At 44.2% G+C, this 8,245-nt stretch overlaps 1 protein-coding gene across 1 annotated transcript in view; it reads right to left on the reverse strand.

Moving 5' to 3' along the window:
* TNS1 (tensin 1) overlaps positions 1-7,364 on the reverse strand; it is a 274,729-nt gene extending 267,365 nt beyond the window's left edge. The window contains exon 1 of the mRNA XM_063116731.1: positions 7,346-7,364. The gene's annotated coding sequence lies outside the window, so the exon portion shown is untranslated. The remainder of the gene's footprint in view (positions 1-7,345) is intronic.
* Positions 7,365-8,245: the final 881 nt, after the last annotated feature.

The raw sequence follows: 8,245 nt of genomic DNA on the forward strand, positions 1-8,245 counted from the left end.
GCTGGATTGGGATGGGGGTGGGCAGATTTGGCTTGCAATCCAGAGAGCTTGCCCCAAATGTTATTCCTCTTGGAGTGACTTCACATCTAACCATGAAGTTCTCCAGAGAAAGCAAGTGATATGCCTGCAAGCAGAGACTTAGAACTGCCAAGGCATCATGCTGCCTAAGCCCGGAGGCATGAGGTGGCAGCTCCTTGGTAATCAAGACCATTCTCCATGTGTTCAAAGACAGGCTCCTTTCTGCCAGCCTTCAAAGCCACAGAATTACAGCTCTAGCAATTGAATGGCACAGAAGAGTCAAGGATATGTCATATGTCTCAATTTGTACAATCTCATTGCCCGCATATAAATAAACATGCATACGCATCAGAGGAGCCCTTGTGGGTAATTGTGGCTTTTGCTTGTACGTGCAGCCCAAGCATTATCATCAGTGGTGTAGCAGTAAATTCTGAAGTGCAGACACTCCTTGTGACAATCCCCACAGCCACTCCCCCCAAGGAGTGTCCAAAAATGCAGGTAGCTTGTGTTGATCTCTCTCTCTCTCTCTCTCTCTCTCTCTCTCTCTCGTGTGCCTTTTGTAGGTCTTTGGCAAAGCTGGTTCTTAATTAACCATTTGAAACCAAACCATCCCAAAATACACTGCAGTTCAAAAGTCTAAACTCCAAACAAACTGGGAAGCTTGAGGGAGGTGATAGAGGACATTACCATCCTGGGGCTTTTGACCCTGTGAGCTCCACTACATCACTGGTTTCCATGGCCCGATTAGAATGTGCTTTGAATTTCTGAGCATCATTTGAAAAAGAGACTGTGCACATGTAGTTTAGAACAGGGAGTGCAAAACGTAACATGGAGCAGCCCTAAAGTGCCACCAGGCCTTGACACCTCGAGCTGTTTAATGTTTGCCTGATGACCTTCAGGTTCGTTGTAGGATTAGGATATTATTATTATTATTATTATTATTATTATTATTATTATTATTATTATTTTATGTGCATTACCTTGGGAATTTTGATAGAAAGTTGTTTAATTAACAGCATGCATGAATAAATCCATGAGACCAGAGTTTTGAAACAGCCTCTATAATCCAACAGTAGCATGCACAGGCTGATATTAAGCACGTCTTTTAAAGTGCTACAAGAGGGACGGGGAACATGTAGCCCTCCAGGTGTTGTACTGCAATTCCCTCCACCACCACCACCATTGGCTATCCTGGCTAGGGCTGCTGGGAGTTTCAGTCCACCAACATCTGGGGAACCACACATCCTTCATCCCTGCACTACAAAGCTGTCACACTGACTAGAGAGAATCTTGGGGTCAAATTTGATCTGATGGGGGAGCCAGATTGATTCTTCACATGTCTGCACCACTCACATATATAGTGCAGGGGAGTCTAATGTAACATCCAAAAGAGGCACATGGGTAAAGGAAGCTGACTATTCCTTCCTCCTCCACATACACAATTGCCATTGGCTTCAGGCATTTTTCTTCCAGTCCAGCTCCAACACTTGAAGTGAGGCTGGACATCAGGAAAAACTTCCAGACTGTTAGAGCAGTACGATGATGGGACCAGTTATCTAGGGAGGTTGTGGGCTCTCCCACACTAGAGGCCTTCAAGAAGCAGCTGGACAACCATCTGTCAGATATTCTTAAGGTGGATTCCTGCATTGAGCAGGGGTTTGGACTCGATGGCCTTATAGGCCTTTTCCAACTCTACTAATCTATGATTCTATGAGCCATGTTGGAAAGAAAAGCACTCCACGCAACAGAGTGAAGCAAGGTATGGTGGGGGAGGATTCAGTTCCCCTCACCCAGGTGTAACCTACTTTTATTGTAAAAATCAGAACCCACCCATTTGTGAAAGGGTTGAATATTTATTCATATTTGTTTATGAATAAACAAGCATGAATGCCCCCAGCACATCTGTTTTGACCTTTTGTAAGAGGACTCTTACACTCAAAGTGTATTTCTTCACTGCACCACTGGGTGCCACTATCTGATACTAATCCACAAGCAAAGCAAGTTCTGGGACAGTTACTGGCTCACACCTCCCAGAGATGGCCACCACAGTGAAGACTTTGTTAGCTTTTAGAGCAAACCCTTGGCTGTCGTACTATTCCACCTATCATCTGTTGGATTTTAAGCTGTTCTAAAAAGCTTTGGACAGTCAATAAGCCTTGTTAGTGCACTAACCTGTCTTGATTGATTGATTGATTGATTGATTGACTGATATCTCATTTTTCCAGCAAAAAAAAATAGCACCCAAGATAGCTAACAATAAGACCAAGATTAAAACAAAAAACATAATTAAACCATCCTAAAAACAATGTAAAAGCACCATTCAAAACAAAACAACTAAAGAAATAAATAGCACTCAACCAATTAAAAAGGCCTTCAGCAACAGGCAGTTTATATGCCAAAAGGCCTGACAGATTAAAAACAGCTTTGCCTGCCAGCAGAAGAACAACAAACAGGGAGCAAACCTAGTCTCCCTCAGCAGGGAGTTCCAGAGGTTGGAAGCAGCTACCGAAAAGGCCCTCTCTAACATTCACACCAAGCATGCCTCCAATGGTGGCACAGCTTAGAGAAGGGTCTTCCCAGGAGATTTAAAACCTGGGCAGGCTCTATGGGAGAAGATGGCCTTTCAGACAGCCTGGTCCCAATTCATAGGTCATAACAAGCACTTTGAATTTGTGCAGAAACAGAGAGAAAGCTGGTGAAGCTGTCGTAACAAGGGAGTCACATGCTCCCTGTAACCAGCCTTGGTTAACAGTCTGGTTGCAGCATTCTGGGCCAGCTGAAGTTTCCAATAGTTTTCAAAAGGAGCCTCATGTGAAGTATGTTATAGTAGTCCAAACAGGATATAACTAAAGCATGTTGTCACTGTGGCCAGATCAGACATAATCAAATATAATTAAAAGAGAAACAATTGGGGAGGGGAAGGAGAGAGAAATTCTCAGGTAAATTCTCCAAGCTCTAATTTATTCACAAACATCCACCTTTCTATTATCCTAATTTGTATTTTTCTTAAACATTTTCTCATTACGATGCTGATTTAAGAATGGGGGGAGGGAATGTAAAAGGATTACATTCAGTGAGTCTGAAAGAAGCATCCCTCAGAATCACATGTCAAAAAATGAAAACGTGGAAGCACTTACAATTCAGCTAAAGTGTTTTGGAATTTTGCTCAATCTGTGCAAAATTCCAGCACTAGTTACAATGGTAAATGGGAAGGCTGGAAAGCCACTATATTTAATGAGAGGGAAAGGACGCCCAGACTACCCACCAGTTTTATCCTGATCCCAATCCAGCAAGAGGAATATACGTAAGTAAACATCCTTCCATGTGTATTGCACTTACACCTAGATTTGTGTCCCCCTCTGTAGCGCCATGCACATGCCAGTCCCACTGAATTCATAGTCTCATTGAATTTGGAGGTCAGCTTAGTCCAACCCCTTCTGCCGGAATTAGTCAGTTGCATCTTTTAGCATCGATGGCGATGCACACCCACATCAAGGCCCACCTGTTGTGTGATCTGTTGCCTGCAATGAGGATCCTGAAAGCTGTTCTAGGTGAAGCTGAAACAAGATACTTGGCTAGCTTATGTCTCTCAAGTGCAAAAAGTAACGGTAGGGCCGGGAGGTAAGAACCATGTTGGCTCAAAGAGACTGGCTCCTTTTTCTGTGGCAGAAGGCATAGCCCCTCTTTTCTTTAAACCACTGGTTTGCTGATGATGCTGTGGGAACATTACCGCAAACAGAAGACATATGACCAGGGTATATCTAGGTATGGGTGTGCTAATGGAATTGTTTTTAAAAAACTTCATTTTATGCCTCATCAGAAAAGAGTGAGTTTAAAAAAAACCCTCCTAAGGACATAAGAAGAGCCATGCTGGATCAGACCAAAGGCCTACATAGCCCAGTATCTTGTTTCCCAACTAGATGTTTGTGGGAAGCCCACAAGCAGGCCATGAGCTCAATGGCACTCAAGAGTGTGAAGGGCCTAACTCGTAGTCCCAGCACCGTTTTGACCCTTGCTGGCAACTGCCTGAGATGGAAGCCTCACAGGGACACCAAAGTAGTTTCACAGCACCTCAGCAATAAACGTTTGGAAGCCAAGCACAGGAAAATGAAGGTGTATATTGCTCTTGCCATACCCACACAAAATGCTACCACTCACAGTTCATTCCCTTCTCTTCCCCCACCCCAAATTAGACATCAAAGAATCCCATCCCTTCATTATTATTATTATTATTATTTATTTATATAGCACCATCAGTGTACATGGTGCTGTACAGAGTAAAACAGTAAATAGCAAGACCCTGCCGCATAGGCTTACAATCTAATAGTTCATGGGTAGACATGGCCATTCTCTCCCCCAACACAGAATCTGAGTGCCTTTCCTCTCAAGCTCCAAGGTTATGTCAAGAGGAGGGTCTGTCATGCTGAAGCTGCATCCTTCTGCGACTGGATGGAAAGGAAATCAATCCCTGGTTCTCTCGGCCACCCACCCTCAAGGGGATTGAGAACACCTGAATTAGTATTATTGGGGCAGCAGCTGTCTCCTTCCAGCGTCCTTTCCTACCTTCCTCCAGCTTGAGAAGCGGGAGCCTGGTGGGCATCAACACATTTGAACATCCACTGTCCAACTCTACGTAGCCATGGCCAACTTTGACCATTCTCACTGGGTCCTCCGAGTGGGAGGCGAAGTTGAAAGTATGAATGTTGGCTGACTCAACATCTCACCCACAGAGATCCAGAGTCCCAGTAACAGAACTCTATCTAGATGGAGCCCTACCAATATTTACTCTTCATAAAGTACTTCTAGCTTGCAAGATGCTTGGAGTCTTCATCGTGTTCATCCTGACAACATCATTTGGGAAAGCCAATGTTACTGTAGAATTGACTTGCATAAGGCAATATAATGAGTCCATGGCTGAGGTGGACATGAACCTGGGTTTCTAGAATCAAACCAAGCTTTATTTGCTAACCGCACTAAACTTAAACACTGACCCTTCACCCTATACTTGCTTAGCTCTCTGGCCTACCAGAGAAGAATGCCTCAATCACAGATCTCCCCACAAATACAGCTAGGACATCTTTCGCATATATACCAACCCTGAGATCTCCATACCTCAAAAGTTTGGCTAATGCCTATGTGTTTTGACTCACATACCCAAGCTCATTCTCCAGGTAAGCCAAGTTATACATGTTGGAGAGTTCTTAGAAAATTACATATTCATGGCAGCATTCTCACCGCACCATGCTAATCCACACCACTGATTTCAAAGTTCTTAACTTGGACTTCTTTCACAATCAGTAATTTGGATGTGAATCACCACACCGCTCAGGAGGCATTTCTTTGGGACCAGGGGTAGGGGGCGGGGTGGGGACATGTCCTTTTAAAACGGCTTGTGGATCGTTCTGAGCATATGAACACAAGAGGGCGTTAAATTGCGTTAAGTCGTATGTTCAGTTCATTCAGCTGTTGGATTATGCTAACGATAAAGAAGAGCTACATGCTCACTTTTCTTCACATCATTCAAGCTTTAATAAAGCCTCAGTGGGGGGACGGGGACTTATGCTCCCAGGACTTTCCCTTCACAGCGCCTGGTCCCAGCCCAAACCTCCCTGCTAAAAGGGTTACTTGATCCTGGTTTTCCTATACTGAGATGACCTCTGTTCCTTCCTTTCTCCCGCATTCACAGCCTCAAGGGAAAGTTGAAGCGCAGGCAAGAGGGGAGAGGAGGGGGAAGCTGTTTATTTAATTTGGGCATGAAGAATGAAGTATTGTCAGGCCGATAAATTCTATGTCTGGATCCTAGACAGCAAATACATTCCCCCTTCAGAACCCACTAGCTCATGTGATCCCTGCCTGCCTGCCTGCCTGCCTCTCTCTCTCTCTCTCTCTCTCTCTCTCTCTCTCTCTCTCACACACACACACACACACACACACACACACACACACACTGCTGCTTGCACTTTAAGCTGCCACTACTCTGTACTGCCTTCCCTAATGTGATGCCCTGCAAATGTTTTGAGCTTCCACTCCCATCAGCCCCAGCCAGCATGGCCAATGGGTTAGGAATCCTGGGAGGTATAATCCAAAACCTCTGGAGGGCACCAGCTTGGAAAATGCTGCTGTACTACCATTAGGGCACAATCCTATGTATGTTTACATAGGGGTGGATGGGGAGGTCCCACAATTCTCAGCGTATCCCAGCTGGGAATTGTAGAACTTTTTTTCTGTCTAAACTTGCGTAGGATTGTGCATTTAGTTGTGGAACTCCCTCTGCAGGGAGTTTAGGCTACCCTCCTTAGTGTCCTTAATGATGATATGATTCTGCTGAACTTTTCGTAGTTAGTCACCCTCTGTTTTTATTGCTAATCCTTGTTTTTTTAAAAAAAAATGTTTTGTTTTTGTATTTTATGTCTTTTAATACTTGTATCTCTATTGTACATTACCTTGAGGAATTAATGGGTGAAGGGTGGTCCAAAATATTATCAATAAATCATTAATAACATTATCGCTTCAGCTGATGCTATTTCTGTATATTTAGACTGCTACCCTATACACATTTACTTGGGAATAAGTCCCGTTCAAACTAACTTCTGAGTAAGCATGCATAGGACTGTCCTGTCAATATGTTGTTGTTGTTGTTTTTAAATTAACAAAGTACCCAACACTGAACAAACACTGTATGGGACTTGCATAAGGTTGCCAAGTTAATGCTGGACACTGGTGTCATAGCTTTAACACTACAGAAGAAGCAGGAGAGAAAGCAGCCACTGCTTCAGTCACCATTCCTTCCCTGGTCCCTTGACCTATTTCTCTCACACATAAGCGCGCGCGCACACACACACACACAGCTCGTTGGCTGTAATATGCAGGACTCCCGGATTGTTGCACAGAATACAAGTGGGAGGGGGAAATGAGCAAATGGACCAGGAAGAAATAGGCATGACAAGCTATCATTGCTTCATCTGGCGACGTAGTATTATCCGGAGGAAGAACCAAAATGCCCTACAGTTACTTTGTACTATTAGCCTGGGGTGCTTCCAAATGAAGCTTTTAATGTGCAATTGTTAAGCCTCGTTCATGCAATTTTATGGAGGTTCCAGATGACATCAACATCCATTTTTAATCCTCCCATGTTTTTCTTACCACATAAAATCAGTTAAGGAAGGTAAGAGCCAAATAGCACTGCAATTGCTTTGCAAGTGTTAATAGGGAAAAAGGTACAATTGATGTACGGTGAAGAGCTGCCCTTGAGAAAGGGCTCCATCACACCAGCGATTTAGTGCGTTCTCACCATGCTTGATGTGTGGATTTGCAGCTCGGTACTCACATGAAATTGTGCCTGTCCTGCTGACACCCTGCCTCTTCTCCAGCCTTTTCCATCTTTTCCTAGAACACCTGAAGTCTGGATTATTTTCTCTAAGTGTGTTTAATGCACCCTTAAGCCTCCGTGTAGTGCTGTACTCTCACGTTTTCCTTTGTTGGGGGCGTGTGCTGTGACAGGAGTCTGGCTGTTGGCTTGAATGGATTGCATCCAGTCCTGGCAGGGAAAAGTGATCTCTCCCAACAGCTGGCTCCAAGCCTCAATATAAAACCCAAACCTTACATCTCAGGCTCGAAAGCATTTTTTAAAATTGTACAAAGCCCGAATATCTGCAGAGATAGGATTGTACTCCCTCGATGCCCCTAAAGAGCCACACTAAAGGGTTGTTCCATTTTTGCCAGGCAGAAAGGCGGTCTGGTTGAAGTACTCAGCTGACAGGACCTGCTTGTATATGTCTTGTTAAAGGGTGGGGGAGAAGGAGCAACCAATAAACTGGAGGGAGAAAGAGGAGGGGCAGGGTGGAGTGGAAGAGCAAACATGCGAAAGAGCAGCGTATTCATGTGAAAGAGACCATAAGTTTGATGTGCTTATGCATCGGAGGTAAAAAAACACGGAGTCAAAGCAAGTGAAAAAATTACGTGTGATGGAGCCCAAAGTGGATAATGTGTTGAGGATTCCCCTCCTTTCTTTAGTGATTGCCATCCATTTCTGATTTAATGACAATCCCACAAGTTTTCTATCCAGGTTGTGAAACTGACTAGATTGGGTTGCCTAATGAGATGTTGTTGTGCAACTGACTAGACTAAAGATCAGGCTTTCTCAGGTAAGATTGGTGGAACTTCTAGTCCCATCAGTAACCATGTTTACATTAGCTGCAGTTCTCCAGCCCTGTGCCGCAGGCACTCC

This window comes from Elgaria multicarinata, chromosome 2 (genome assembly GCF_023053635.1).
Source record: "Elgaria multicarinata webbii isolate HBS135686 ecotype San Diego chromosome 2, rElgMul1.1.pri, whole genome shotgun sequence".
NCBI lineage: Eukaryota > Metazoa > Chordata > Lepidosauria > Squamata > Anguidae > Elgaria > Elgaria multicarinata.